This window comes from Dermochelys coriacea, chromosome 15, assembly GCF_009764565.3.
Source record: "Dermochelys coriacea isolate rDerCor1 chromosome 15, rDerCor1.pri.v4, whole genome shotgun sequence".
Classification (NCBI taxonomy): domain Eukaryota; kingdom Metazoa; phylum Chordata; order Testudines; family Dermochelyidae; genus Dermochelys; species Dermochelys coriacea.
This window is the reverse complement of record NC_050082.1, coordinates 8,383,473-8,398,782: the sequence shown is the minus strand read 5'-3', so window position 1 is coordinate 8,398,782 and position 15,310 is coordinate 8,383,473. Positions and strand designations below refer to the sequence as shown.

Sequence of the window (15,310 nt, the reverse complement as noted above, 5' to 3'; positions counted from 1 at the left end):
GCCATCCAGTGTGTGGTGTGGGGCTAGGTGCTATGCTGTCACAAATCTGTGACTTGTCTGCTAGCTAAAGGACAGGTGCTAAGGAGACTTTTCCTTTAAAGCTGACAGAATGTAGGGGAGAAGGAGAGGAGGAAATTCAAAAATAATTCCTCCTTTGGATGGCTTTATATTACTTTATGCCCCAAGTTGTGTTAGCTTGATAGGATGAGTAATTCTTAAAGGGCAAGTTAAACTTGTGATGACCAGCTAATACAAAATCATATGATGATCAGATCAGTTACTAATAACCAGTTACTTTTGCATGCATATTGAAGTCTGAAAAATTATCTTAATTTACAAAGGCATGTGTGTGGAGGGAGAGGGACGGGGTGGTTGAGGGTAAGCAGAAAAGAGATCAGTGTTCAGGATTCTTCGCTGTGAGGTCAGCCAGAGGTTCTGGGTCTATTACAGGAATGGGTGGGTGAGGTACTGTGGCCTGCGACATGCAGGAGATCAAACTAGATGATCGTGATCGGCCCTTTTGGCTGTAAAGGCTAAAAGTCTGAGCCTGTTTTATGCCATCTGTGTGGAGGCACGCACGCACTTAATAACATAGCATACGAGTAGCTGAACAGAAAACACAAACCCAATAACCTTTAGGGGACTTTCCAGTCCTCCCATAGTGGTGTACGGTTGGATATGGGTGCAACAGTGAAGGTTCACTGCCACCTCTAGGCGAGCATTAGTATAGGCACCCTCTGAAGACTGGAGCAAAGAGAGAAAACAATCTTGGGATTTGTCCCAAATCATTGCAATCTCTGTGCCAGACCACCTACTATCAGCTGCTGTATGTATGCGACTGCGTAGGCTGTTTAGGCTTTGGTATAAATACTTTTAGCTGTTTCTTTATTCCCAGTGCAGTAATCCCTCTAGGACACTTAGAATTACACATAACAAGCATCCGAGTGAGTCCAGAGCCACCACTCTACACTGGATTACTGCCTAGGTTACTGCAGCCATGATCCATGCTGGGGCCACATTTTTTCTAAGGATCTTAAAGAGCTAAGCATTGAGAGCAGCCTGTTCAGGACAGACGGATTCACAGTTGGATCCCTTTGCAACGGAGCTTGTCTGGGGCTGCCCCTAAAACTGAGCTACCCTGGGGATGTGCTGCCACTGCCTTCATAAGATGCTCTAATATAAATTCCCCCCCAAACACACACACACACTTAGCCCTCGATAACCAGTTTGTCCTGAGAGGGATGGGGGGAGGATGCGTTGTAGAGGGAGAGGAAAATTGAGGACAGCACAACAGGAGAAGAAAACTTCTTAGTGAGTGTATGAGCTGGGAATGTTTATACTTGGCTCCTATAATCACACCGAGCATACAGATAGCCTAGAACAAAGTTCGGCCTTTTTTGTTTGCAATGGGGGGTGGGGGGCTTGAAGACATGGAGGCAACTTGGGCAGAGGGGAGAGGAAGAGTTATTTTCTCTCGAGTTTATTTTTTTTATTTTAAACCTGCCACTTTGGTGCATCCTAAAAGCAGATAATTTGCACTTCCCAAGTATGGTTCGATGTCCTGAGGACAAGACATCACAGGCGGGCATGGTTCAGTGGTATCTGGAAATGGGGTGATGCCATCTCGGGCAGGGACAGCCTCTCAACCCTCTATTCTCTGGGATGGTGGCTCCTGAGTCCCCTCCAGCCCATATCTGTGCTGAGGTGGGCATTGCTTTCTCAGCTTTTCTTGGGGCTGTCCTGTGTCCGGCAGCCACTCCAATTTCCCCATGTCAGAGAAGGATGCAAGTTCGAGGATCAGCGTTAGCATGTGGGTAACCACCTCCCTTTCCACTGGAGGAAGAGGGCACAGAGAGCAAGTGCCCACTATGGAGAAATTCAGCTTGAGGGCACCTGTTACTGGAAGAACAGTATCTTCCAGAGGGATTCAAACATCTGCTGTCCCATCATCAAGCCCTGGGCCGGATTGGAATGGACTCGCTGAACACTGATGGGACAAGGAGGCTCCTTCACCTTCTCTGTTCACATGAGTCTTCCTTTTGATTCCAGTTTGCCTTCTACGCCATTCATCATTTAACTTTGTATTAGCCCCCAAGCATCTTTCTCCAGACTGGCTCACAGCCTGCCTGGGAAGGGAGGACTGACAGACTCTTCCATAGCATGTGAAGATTTGCAGGGTGCACAGAGACTAGGGCCCTGGAATGCTTTTTGAATACACAGGGCCAAATTCTGCTCTTGGCTATCCTGGATTTACACACAGAGACAGATCCTCAGCTGGCATGAATCAACATAGCTCCACTGACTTCAATGCAGTTGAAGTTGTCAGGGCTGTGTTGATTTGCACCAGTTCAGGATCTGGCCCATTAACTTTGGCATGGACACTCTAGTGTAACTGGTGTACAGTTTACACTGGTGTAACTGAGAACAGAATTTGAGTGGCAGGGCATTGGAAGTAGTTGCTCAATGAATCCACAGACATGCACCTGGGGCTTGATCCTGTCAGAAATGGTGCTACTGAATGGAGTGGGAACAGGATCCTGAGGAGGAAGGCAGAGCTTCACTAGGGTTAGGGGTAGGCGTGAGAGCAGAGCTTATCTCCTGTTAAAACGTGGGCCAGTGAGGAGTGTCGAAGCCCCTCAAAGGGGCCAGCCATGTTCCTGTACATCTTCCCCCACCGCCGGTTGCACTGCCCCTCTCTACATAACACAGCTGTGCACCACAGAGGCCTGGCTTGAAAACACCATCCTGAAGAATCACTTTCACTGGGCAGGTGTATATGAGTCCTGGGCTGAAGTTGGGCGACCTCTGGGTGTCACTCAGCTGCAATCATAGGGGATGAGCTGGACCAATTGGCTGTTTAAATATTCATGTTGATCTGTCAAGCTCCCACCCACCCCCCACTCCCTAACTTGTGTGCTCCAGGCAGGTTTCTCTGCTGAGTGTATTTGAGCAGATGCCTTTGGATAGCTTACTATTAAATTAGTCCTTCCTGCATCCAAATGGAGATAATGATGTTTTTATTAGCCTGGGATGATGTATTACATCTTGATGTGAGAGGCACGCTAGAAAAAGAGAGAGGTGGAACTGGACTTTTTCTTTTGAGCTGACTGACACAGCTAGCTAGACTTTTCAGCTTTCCCATGCTGGGTGCATTTAATTAGCGTTTCTTCTCCCCTCCCCCCTTCTTCATCAGCTAAATGCTCTGACATCTCACAGGCTCACTTGTGTGTAGTGGTTGCTTTTATTTTTTTTTTTAAATCAACTGTGGAAAGTTTTCTAATTGAATTACCTGGGGCTGCTGCTGTTTAGCCTTATTGTCTAGTTGCCTTAAGGTAAGCAACTCTGCCACCAGGCACTCAGTCTACCAACTCCTTCCCTGGCCGTCTTGGCTGCCCTTTTTACACCCAGGCAACCCAGTGTCCAGGTTTCCCACGGGAGGCATTGGCACATGCAAATCACGAGAGCAGGCCCTTGGAGCCAGGCTTCTTGTTTTAAGCAGGTGAACAGTGAACTCTTGAAGAACAGATTTTTGATGTATTTTGTGGGATGGTGTTGCCATAGAAATCGGGAGCAGTTGCAAAGACCGAAGGATGATGTCAAACGTGTGTCTACACGGGGCTTTATCAGGAGCAGTTAATGCTCCACAAAGGGAAGAGACCTAAAGATAGGCAGACAGCCCCAGGTCCCTCCTTGCTAGAGCTCTGTGTCTTGGCTATTAAGAACAGACATATATTCCGTTGAGGGGGAAACCGCTGTCCCATCCCGCTCACTCCAATCCAAGCCTTTCTCCCCCCCGGCTCTCTCGACCCTGAGTGCAGGCAGTTTAGTGGCAGAGAGTTTTTGCCTTGCTTTTCAGACTGGGCTCCTTTCCTCCCCATGATACACGTGAGGGCGGGGGCACAACTCCAGAACCACTGGGTGTCTTGTAGGCCACCTGAAACATCCCCTCGCTATCCAGTCCCCCACCCTGCCCTTTGGAAAGAGGTGGCTGCCGGGGGGTGGAGGAAGAGCCCCTGCGGGATGCATACGCAGGGCCAGGCAAACGGCTCTGTTTCAGCACCCGTGTGAGCGAGAGGAGACCGCTTCCTAACTGATTCCTCCCCCTTTGCATACTCTGGATCCAGCTCTGGGCTCCATCCTCCCTCGGTGGCTTTCTCGGGGGGCATGGAGCGTGCAGCAAGGCAACCCACGCTCCAGGCAGCGCTGTGACTAGGGCCGGAGCTGGCTGCCTGGCACAAATCCAGCTGCAAAGTCCCACAAAGTGACCGAACGGGAGCCTTTCCCTAACCGGGTGATTGGAGGGGCAGCTGGGTTCACCCACCGCCCCCTTTCCACAAGCAAGTGCGAGCTGGAGTCTCCTTGGCCGGAGCCCCCTTTGCTTTGGAAGAGGTGTACACTGGAGAAAGCAGGCTGCAAAGGACCTGCCAACAAGCGGGGGGAGGGGGGAGTTCTTAATAGCTCTCTAATTGGAAAAGGAGTTTCAGCTGGGTGGTTATTATTTGGCTCCCTACTAGAGTGACCCCCCCTCACCCCACCCCACCCCACCCGGCCAGGCGGTTCTATAAGAGGCGTAGGGTGCTGCGCACACAGAGCCTGGCCTCTCTAAGGAGGGCTGCAGCCTCTCGCTCCACACCCCGGAAAAGCCCTGGCTGGGCGTCCGAGTCAATTCGGTTCAGCGATGATCGGATAACGGAGGCACATCAAGGAATAAATCCCTCCTCGCCAGCCGCGTTGATCTCATCGCTGGGGCTCCTTCCCTACATATTTATGCTGCCTTTCCCTCTCCCCGCGAAGAGACACTCGGTGCTTGCAGGGGAGGAGAGAGAGAGAGAGAGAGAGAGAGGAGGGGGGACTGGGGGAAGCTACTTATTCCTCCCCCGGCGCGGGAGAGCGGCGCAGCCACCCCAATTTGTGGGGGAAGGGGGAAATCCACCTTGGCCGGCCAAAGGCGGCTCCTCTGCTGGAAGAAGGTAAGTCCATCGACCCGAGCAGCTCCTCTCGGCGAGCAGGCAGCCAGAGCAGCGGGCTGGCCGCCATGCCACCGCTTTTGTGCTTTAACCCAGGAGCCGGAGCCAGGGAGGCTCCGCTTGGGCTCCCGAAGGTAAGCCCCGGCATGACCTGGGCGCGCTAGGGTACCTCTGCCTCCGGGCACGTTTTCCCCAGGAGCGAAGGTTTCCCCCGTCTAAGGGAAAGCGACCCTGCTCGTAGCAAACCCGCGGCGGGAGGAAGCCGGTCTGGCTGCGGAGGCGAAGGCAGATCCGTGGGGTTGGGCTGGCGTTTCTCTAGCAAACTTTGCACCGACTTTTCGGTTTGTTCAGAAGCGGGCGCGCGTGTGCGTGTGTGTCTCTCTGTGTGTGTGAGAGCCTCTAATACACAAAGCTGCAACGACGACTGCTCGACAGCGATAGTGTAGGCTCGCCTGGGGGCAGGTAGAGGTAACCATGCTCCGCACTTTAGGAATCTATATAGGTGTATCCTGGGGTGTGATGTTTCTGGGTGCGAGCACACTTCTCTATCCCATGTTGCAGAAGAGGCGCGACTGTGACACTTCCACGTCGCAGCACTTTGCTGTGTCCACATGACGCCGATGCCATGTCCGCGTTCGGTGCTGGGTGCAAACTGGCGCTCCAGGAGACAACAGCTTGCAGGGAATGGGGATTCCCCCCCCCCCACCCCCAGTCGAATAAATGCGGGGAAGCCTTGTTACAAGCCAGCCGGCTCTCGCGTTTGCCGGTCGCCCCCGAATTTCCTAGCTTCTCTTCCTGCTCACTCTGCGGAGGGCGAGGGCATTTCGGAGCGGGAGAGGCGGGGGACGGATTCATGTTTCTCAAGCCTTGGTGCACTTGTGGAAACTGGGAGAAGGGGTTAGGCGGCGAGCTGGCCGCGCAGAGGAAGAGGGAGCGATCTGGAAACCCAGCGGGGCCGCGTTTCTCAGCGGGGCTTCCCTCTGTAACTTTGGCTTTGCTGCCCGCCCCTTCCCGGGAGCCGGGACAGACCAGCGGAAAAGCCCCTCCGCTTTGGTCGGGGGGAATTCTCCAAGGGAAAGCTGGGGGCAGACGCCCTCCGCCCTGGTCTCTCCAGGCGCAGGTGTATTTCCCTGGCAGGTCTAGAGAACAAAGGCTCTGCGGAGAACCCCCCGCAGCTCTTAGGGCAGCAAGTCTCCCCCGGTCGGGGTGATTGTAAAGCGGCCTTGCTGGGGGCTGGTAACCCCCTGGCAGGCAGGCAGGCAGGTCTGGTCAGTGCCAGGTTAGATCCGCGCCAGCCACAGACACCCCGCTATTGGTTTGGCTTCAGGGGGCTCCTGCTCTTTCTCCCGAGTCTCACCGGGGCCGCGTTCTCTTCCCCGCACCGTGCCAGCGGGGCCGGGGAAACTCTCCGCCTGGGCAAAGAGGGACGGGGCCGCTCAGCGGAGAGAGGCCGCGTACGGAGAGAGCTCGCCGGATCCCGGGCTCCGTGCCCGGGGCAGGGACGCTCCGCTCCCGGGAGAGAGCGGGGCTGACCTCGAAATGGCGGCTGGCGCCAGCTTCGCTGGGCTTGGGACCTTGGGCCGCTCCTGTTCTATTTCCACGTGGCTTTGAAGATTAGCCAGGCTAGCGGAAGGTGGGGGTATTAACCTGTGCATTGCCTTTCAGCTGCCCCGGCCCCCTGCCCGGCCGGGGGCAGATCTGTCTGCCCCACGGGGGAGAAGCCAACGACATTGCGCGGCAGCCCAGCCAGAGACGGGGCCGGGGGCTGCGAGTTTTGCTCGCGGTGATTTAACACCCCTGTGTGTGTGTGTGTGTGGGGGGTCACCTGGGGGCCGAGCGGCTGTAACGCTGTCCAGGTGTAGCAGGGCCCTGGGCTCGCCACGCCGAGAACCAGCCGCAAAAAGCAGGCTCCGGGATGGACTGTCCCTGGCTGAAAGAGAAAAAGAAACAGCCGCCTGCGGCCTTTCCCCTGGGACAGCCGGACTCGGGGCTGCCCGCCCGCTCGCTCCGCAGAGGTGCGCGGCTACTTGGTTGTTTCAAAGCGCCCCGTTCAGTTCCCGAAGCTGCACTGCTCGGAGAGGAATGGCTAACTCTGCTCCTGCCTTCTGGGGGCGAACGGGTCCCCTCCCCGCCTCCTTTCCAGCTGCCACCCTCTCTCCGAAACGCCCTAAGGCCGAGGGAGACCGTGGGGGCTAGAAAGAGCAGCTGGCAACCACAGGAGTCGGGGGACAACGCCCGGAGTGAGCCGAACCCACCCAGCTACCCCGGGCGCGTCCGCCCCAGACTCCATCCAAGGGGGAGCTGCTGCCCGCCGGTTGCTCCTGCTCGCGTTTTACTTAAACGAGTCTTCAGAAGTTCGGGGTGTTTTTAAAGCTTTTCAGGCCTTACAAATGCACCAAGCTCGGCCACTGCAACCAGCCTTGGAGTCCCCCCCTCCGCGTTGTATTGCATTCCCCGCTCCGTCCTTTCCACGCCTAACCGCTCCAACGCGGAAAGGAGAAGCGCTCTGCAGCGCAAACGAGTGTGTGTGTGTGTGGGGGGGGGGGGGGGCTGAGCAAATAAAGCCGCTTTCTCGTGCTGGGCTGTGGGTGGACTTGCAGCACCGGCGTTACCACCGAATAACTAACGCTCCTTCCCACCCCCCTCCGCCGTCCACCCTTCCCGCACCCTCTCGCTCATGTTTTAAGCCGCTAAAGAATCCTCCCCGGGCCCTGTGTGCAAGTCACGGGCTGCTACGATTCTGCCAGAGCAGCCACTGGTGGGCTCCCCATTGATCACCCCGCTAGCAAACCTGCCCTGCGAGCATCTTGCCCTCTGCGCCTGACTTTCCTCCCGCATCCCCTGGCTGGCCAGCAGCCCCGGGGCTGCATTGGGGGCGAGCTGCCCATCAGCGGTGACTTTTTTTTCCTTCTCCCGTTGCAAAAGGAGAGAGCTCTTCTCCCCGCGGCAGGTTTTTAAGGGCGCTGCACCGGCCGGCTAGGGAAAAGGGAACTGTGCGGGTCACCGCTTTGGCTTGCAAAGCACGCCGGGGCCAAGGGAGCGTCCTGCAAACCCGCTGCTTGCTCCGTGGAGACCTGCCTGTTCTCGGCTCGCACCGATCCCCTGCGGTAACGAGTCACGCGTATCCCGGAGTAAACTCGGTTCGGAGCCCGGCCTAGGGCCGGCTGGCCGGGCTGGGTTTCCCTGGCTCCGAGTGGGCGGCCCCGGGATCTGTCCAGGGTGCTGACGCCGGGCTCAGGCCTTGCTGGGCAGCGGACTCATGCAGGGGGCACAATCCTCTCGGACTCCCAGGGGCACCTGATTGCCGGCTTCCCCGGCCCAGGCACTGCAGGGTGAGAAGGCGGCGGAAGAGTCGTTTCCAGTTGAGTTCAGAGCCAAGCATGTGTAACGACCGCGGCTCTGGGCGGGCGGGCGCCCACCAAAGTACACCCAGGCTTTGCCCGCCAGCTCCGGACTTGGCGTTCAAGGGAATCTCGCTACTCGAGCCCTTTGCGCTTGCCGAGTTTCCTCGGAGCCCTCCGGCGCTCGCTCGGAAACGCGAAGGCGTTTACACGTTGTAACCCGAAACCGTGTTCTCAGCTCCTCTGTTTACAGGTCTAGGCCTTGGCACTTACAGCCGCTCTCCCCTGTTCCCACCTCTCCTGGCTGCTTGCTCTAAGAGCTAACCCCGGAGGCTGTCATGGAAGCGGCGCGTTTTATCTTCCTCCTCCTTCCAACCGCAGGTGCGCTCCAGTAGCGCGGAGTCAACGTCTTTAGGATACTCCCGTTCTCTGAGCCCGACTTCAGTCCGGTCCCACTGGTGTCAGCCGCTGCCCTTTGGGCCAAAGCGGGTGGGGATTTCCCAGTCCACTACAATGCCATTTCCCTCCCACAGATAACTCCTTCCATGCCCAAGCTGGTCCACCCCCCCCCCCCCCCGGAACTGTCCTCCAGCCTAGAAAGGAATTCGGAGTCAGACTTGGAACGTCCCATAACTGAAGAGCGGGACCAAAAACCCGGGGTTTGGGTGCTGCCCCTTACGGGAGGCAAACCTCACATCCGGATGTCGATTCGGATTTTGAAAGTGTCCCTCCAGTCTGGGGTGTCCACCCCTAAAGATGAGACGGAGCAAAATCCTTGGTAATTTCTCGTCCAGCCTGATGCCCGCTCTATTCTGCTTCAAGTTAAAGGCTAGAAAAGGAGAGGTAGAGAATGTGCTTCGTTAGGGAAACCGGGGGTTTCATTTCTTTGCTTATTTGGCTCCAGGAATCATAGAATATCAGGGTTGGAAGGGACCACAGAAAATCATCTAATCCAACCCCCTACTCAAAGCAGGACCAATCCCCAAATTTTGCCCAGGATCCCTAAATGGCCCCCTAAGGGATTGAACTCACAACCCTGGGTTTAGCAGGCCAATGCTCAAACTCTTGAGCTCTCCCTCCCGAATTGGAAAGCAATTTTTATCTTTAAAAAAAGTAACTTCTTCCCACAAGAATTAAATGAGATGTGCAGCGCTGGCAGGGCAGGGTTGTGTGGAGGGCCTAAACATCAGCTGCCTGGAGCCAAGGCATGGGGGGATGCTGGGATCTCAGATTTTGTTAACAAATAACACTGGCAGATGCGCTGTAATGAATGGAATATCCCAGGGGTCAGATCTATGTTGGTGTAAATCACTATCGCTTCCATTCAAGTCAGTGGAGCTAAACGGATTTACACCATAGCAAAATCTTTGCTTAACTGGATGCTTTTGATTCTATAGCTAGGTGCATTCATTTCCTTCCTATGCTTTCAAGTTAGGATTTTCCCCCTAAAATCCTGTCAGGCCCCTTGATAATTATGCACTAAATCCCCGAAGGTCTGATCCACCTCCCATTGAAGTTAATGGAAAGATAGATGCTCATTGATTTAAAGGGGAGCAGAATCAGCTACTTGTGGTGAACGGAGCTGTACAGATGTGGGGGAGATAAAGTGGGGACTTGGAAAAGCACAAAGGCACTGAACTGCCAAAATCCATCTGACTGTCAGTGAATGCCATCTGTGCCTTAGAAATTCACCACCCCTCCCCAGGGCAGGGTCCCTGTCCCAAAGAATTTACAGACTAGGTTTAGCTAGAACATCCTAGTGGTAACCTAGCTGAGGATCATAGATTATCAGAGCTGGAAGGGACCAGGTTATTTAGTCCAACCCCCTGCTAAAAGCAGGATCAATCCCCAATTTTTGGCCCAGATCCCTAAATGGCCCCATCAAGGATTGACCTCACAACCCTCAGTTTAGCAGGCCAACGCTTAAACCACTGAGCTATCCCTTGCTCCAATCTGGTCCTCTAAGCTGCTGTTCCTATTTTGCTAATGTAGTCTGTATTTGCATTTCAGGTCAGTAGTGGATCTGTATAAAGGCTCAGGAAATCTGCCTAAATGTTTAAATCAGTGACTGAAAACTATGTATAGTAACTGATAAGTCATGTGCGCTCTGCTTGCATACATTGACATTTACCTTTCCTGAGTAAGGAGAATACTGTTCAATACCTCCACAATAAATCCATGCTGGGAGCCAGATGTGTACTGAAACCGGGACAGTGGTATTTTGCTTATGCATGGACACAATAACTGTAGCATCAAAACAAACTGATGTGGATTATCTGGTCACTCATGTATGTCCATAAATAAACATGTTCTGGCCTAAAAATAGAGAGATCCATAAGCCAATGCCTTTGCTGAAACTAAGGGAGTGTGCGTTTGCTCACATCTGCTTGTTCCAAATGAATTTCACAGCACAATGTGTACAGTACCTGAACCAATGTACTCTTTTATGTTAAGATCATCTGGTTGAGTGTCATCGTACACTGTGAAGCAGGCAGTGCTGAGTACCAATATAACAATGTATAAATGTTCAGCTTGTGTGTGTGACTAGCTATAGCATGGATGTAGATTTGGATGCCCCTGTTATGAGAGATAACCAAGTACTGCTTTGATAAACTGTTTGTATCTGACTATTGCATAAATAGAAATCTATATATATTTAGGCTAATACTTTGCCTTTTTATTTCCCTTTTTATCTAAGGATCTCAAAGCACTCTATAAACAATTAATTGGCCTTCACAACTCCATGTATTATCCCCATTGCATAGACAACTAGGACCACATTTTCAGAGGTGCTAAGCCCGTGCAGCTCTTATTGATTTGTGATGGGAGTCTGTGAATGCACCGAGCCTTTTAAAATTGGATCGTCTCTCCAATTGGACTTCCCCAAAAATTTGAGGCATCCAAAAATTACTGGATACTTGAACATGTGGATCTGGCCAGGTTTATGGAGAAAAGGTGAGATTGGAATTCTGGGCTCTTCAGTCCCTCTGCTTCTCTCAATGGTAGTGTAAAAACATCTCCCTGAGTAGATCCACAGGGCACAAACTGGCCCAGATTGAAGAGTTCATCTGCTCCTGCTCTTTATTTGCCCCCTCCCTCAGTGTACAATAGCCTTCAGTTTGCAGCATCCTACTTATTGCCACATCAGCCAGAGGTGATGACACAAGTGCAGGATTATGCCATCTGGGCCAGGAGTAAGCATCCAGAACAGATGCACTTTGAGGGCCCAATCCTGCCTCTCTCGCTCAGGTTGAGTTGTAACTTTCTTGGGGCTTGATTCTGCGCTCTGCATCCAGCACTCAGTACAAATGGTTCCACGCACCACAGTGGGTGTGGGATCAGGCCACTGCAGAGTAGTCTGGTTGAAACCATTGGGCCTACTCGCTAGATAAGGTGCTACTCTGCATGAGCGAGGTGCCCCAACCTAGCTGTGAAGAAACGTTTGTTTTCCAAAATGCCTTTCCACCAGAAGACTGACACTCAGGAACAGAAGACTGGAAGGGACCTCCTAGGCCATACAGTCCACCTCATAGTCCTAGAGAGACCTCCTGGGTTATAGAATCCAGTCTCCAGCTTTTGCAGGCAACACTGTCATATGGTCTTGTTCATAAACTCATCAAGGTCTATCTCAAACTACTGCCAACCTCTTTTACTTTTAAACCTCTGCTAACCAAAAAAAGGGAACAAATCCCCAAACTGCCTCCCAAACACCCCACCCCCAAAACCCAACAAACAAAAACCCTTCCTCTGGCAGAACTTTGACCCTGTAAAGGGAATTGCCAGACACTCCATGTAGTTCACTAGGGATTTTGTTATTGATTTTTGCATGGAAGATGTTCAGGTACTACAGGGATGGAGGGCGTTTAAACCCCTAAGATAAAAGAAACTGAGATTCTGGGCCTAAATCATTGCTGCTCTATGCCTTAAACCATCACTTGCACCAGTGAAAAGTGGGAGCTACTGGATCCAAATGGCAGCACTGCACACCCACTCTCCACTGGTGTAAATGATGTCTCAAGGTGAAAAGCAATGGTGAAGCTGGCCCCCTGCTTTTCTGCCAGTGTCCCTAGAGATGGAAGTAGCGATGTTGGTGGGCACAGGAGAACATGAGCATTTGGAGGAATTATCTCCAAATGGAATGCTTCCATAAGGAACTGGCAGCAAATCTTGAATGCTACTTTGTCTTGATAAATGACTGCACTTCAAACCAAGAAACTGTAACTCCTGCCAGGAGAAGTTTGACGTTTTCATGAGGATTTTAAATAGTGATATGAGTCATTCTTTCTAAAAAGTCTGTGACAATGAAGTTTATTATCATTTTTCTGTCTTAATTAGGCTGCTTCTCTCTCAGGCTTGTTATATTAGGAACATTTAACAGTGAGCTAAGAAGATTTCTAGAGTCAGCGGTAGAACGAATGTAAGAGTGTCTGGCTTCTGTGAAACTAGTCCAAAGCTTTATCCCTGGAACATCTTAAGTTGAGATTTCTGCCATTGACTTTATTGCTTCTGGCTGGCTGGCTGCATTAGAGCGATTAAAGTTTGAGCCAACCTGCTGCAACTTTAAACATCTATTAAAATGGAAACATGTTTTCTTTCTTGTGCCTTGATTGGATTTCAAAGCCATATATCAAGTTACATTTTCTCATTTATTTCCCATCCATCTCTTGTACTTTTTTAAGAGTTGTGGACAAACTGTTGTCATGTCAGCATAGATTCTATTTGTCAAATTAGAGCCTCCGATAAAATTCCATTCCCCTCGGGAAATTGATATCAATGAAATTTATGTTCTACAGATGGGCCCATACCTAATAAGAACTTTAATTTTACTTGTGCATGGGGTAGAATTGGCTATTTTATCCAAATAGTTTCAATATCACATTTCAGATGCAAACCCCCTCCCTGCCAAAAGCCACGAAATGGAGGTGGCAATCATGTTATTGAAATATGTTTAGCCCTGAAACTCTAAAAAAGCTGTTTCTATCCTCAACATTGTTGTCTTGGCAACATTAAAATTTATTTCTCTCAATCTGCTTAGACAGCTGCAGGTTATTTCACTATATTTCAGACAAATTCCAATGGCACTTTTATATATAGGATCCAATCTTGCTCCAACTGAAGTTGGATCCTAATGTGATGGGCACTGCCACCGATTTCACTGGGAATGTGTAGGAATGCTGTACAGATGAAATACAATTTGGCTGGTATTAAAAGACCTGTTGGTTTCCTGGACTTGGCATTACCTTGTCATGGAATGCACTAAGCGATGATGATTCAGATAAATATGAAACAATGTCCTAGTAACTGAACAAATGTACATTTGTTCACACTGAAGAAATACTGTATCACTTGGATTCAGTTCAACTATCCTGGGATGAGGAAACATGAACTGTTTTAATTTAATGAAAACAAAGCCCTGATTAGAGACTAACGTATTCTCTTAGGAAACGAACACAGATTTATTTATATCCGAAAGTGGGCAACAGTTTTATTAACTGCTTTCCTGCTGGTGCCATTTTGTATACATCCATAATGAATACACACTGGCTGTACTGCTAAATATATCCGGCTAAGCATCTGGACTGGGCACTTGACTTCTCCAGTGGGATGAACAGGAGAAGGATCCTTCCCATCCCACTTACTGCACCCAGCGATTGCCAGGGGCTCCATGGCCCTAGCTCTCCCCACATCTCCCTCCATTGGGGCAAAGGACCAAATGTTGTACATAGTGGTAGACATTACATGCCTTCCCCTGCATATGGCTGCCCGGGCAGCTCCTGCCGATCTAAGCATAGGATACACAGTGCGGCCTCATTGTCCTCGACACTGTGCAGCAGAACCACACCAGTTACATTATCAGAGAGGCCCCCAAACCCATAGAGGAATAGGCAAGAGTTGTCCCCTAGGATTAAATCCTAGCACCCTTCCTTAGGCACAACTTCCACTGAAATTGGTGGGAGCTTTGATAAAGTAAGAACTGAAGGATTTGGCCCTAACAGTCCAGTGATTTCAGTGGGATATTAGCATATTGGGTGTGGTGGAGGTGCAGCAGAGAGAGTTAAAATACACTGCTACAGCCTGCTTGGACTGGCTAGGTAAATTCTAGTGGTCCCACCAAATACTGGGATGGTCACTGGCACAAAAGTAATAGCCAGGTATCAGTAAGCACAGAGCGCTGGCAATGGCAAATAAAATAATTTCATTTACCTGTAGGTGCAAGCCAGCCTTACAAAACAGCCAGAAAAATGTACCAGCCCAGACACACAATTTACTTTCCTCCGCTTTACTCTATTAACTATAACAAAATGCATAATGTTTTACTTGCCTGTCAAAGATTACCCTGTTCAAAGTGGATTTTTACAAGGCTGGGGTAGATGGATCTTTGGGATTGTCACAAAATACAGTCATGAAAGCAAAAAGGTCTGGGTACGGTGTGTATATACCACTGCATTTGTTTGAGATGGAATGGCGTTCAGTGCAAAGCAGTTGGCAAGAGTACAGATGACTGTCAGTGAATCATCTCGGTGCTCCATTTTCAGGTTCACAAACGCAGGTTTACAGTAGCTGTGCATATGTTGGGTCCCATTGCTCTTCATCAGAGTCACTGAAGCTCCATGAGTTGTAAAAATTAAACGGGCATAATCTATCAGCTCCGGGGCTCTTTGTCTAACCATATAAATCCCATGAAAACTGATTTTAAACAAACAATAGTGTGCATTTAAAGCTGGCACATAAAAATGTAAGCCATTATCATAGCCAAGATATACGAGGGAGAGGACTAGATGGATTTTCTGAAGGCCTGGGTAAAGTGAGTGTCATTCCTGAGGGGCAGGTGTGTAATGTGTGTATACGTCTGGTAGCCTGGAACTGATGGCTGGGGTAATTAGGACAATGTATATTGGCACATAAGATTTATTTGCCTTCTGTCTTGCTTTTAAATAAAAGCAGCCAATTAACATATGTGCTGGATTTTATTACTTGAAATTGTATCTGGCGATTCTAAAA

General features: G+C 50.8%; 1 protein-coding gene across 1 annotated transcript in view; it reads left to right on the top strand.

Moving 5' to 3' along the window:
- Window positions 1-4,552: 4,552 nt before the first annotated feature.
- NOS1 (nitric oxide synthase 1) overlaps window positions 4,553-15,310 on the top strand; it is an 88,040-nt gene continuing 77,282 nt past the window's right edge. The window contains exon 1 of the mRNA XM_038373629.2: window positions 4,553-4,970. The gene's annotated coding sequence lies outside the window, so the exon portion shown is untranslated. The remainder of the gene's footprint in view (window positions 4,971-15,310) is intronic.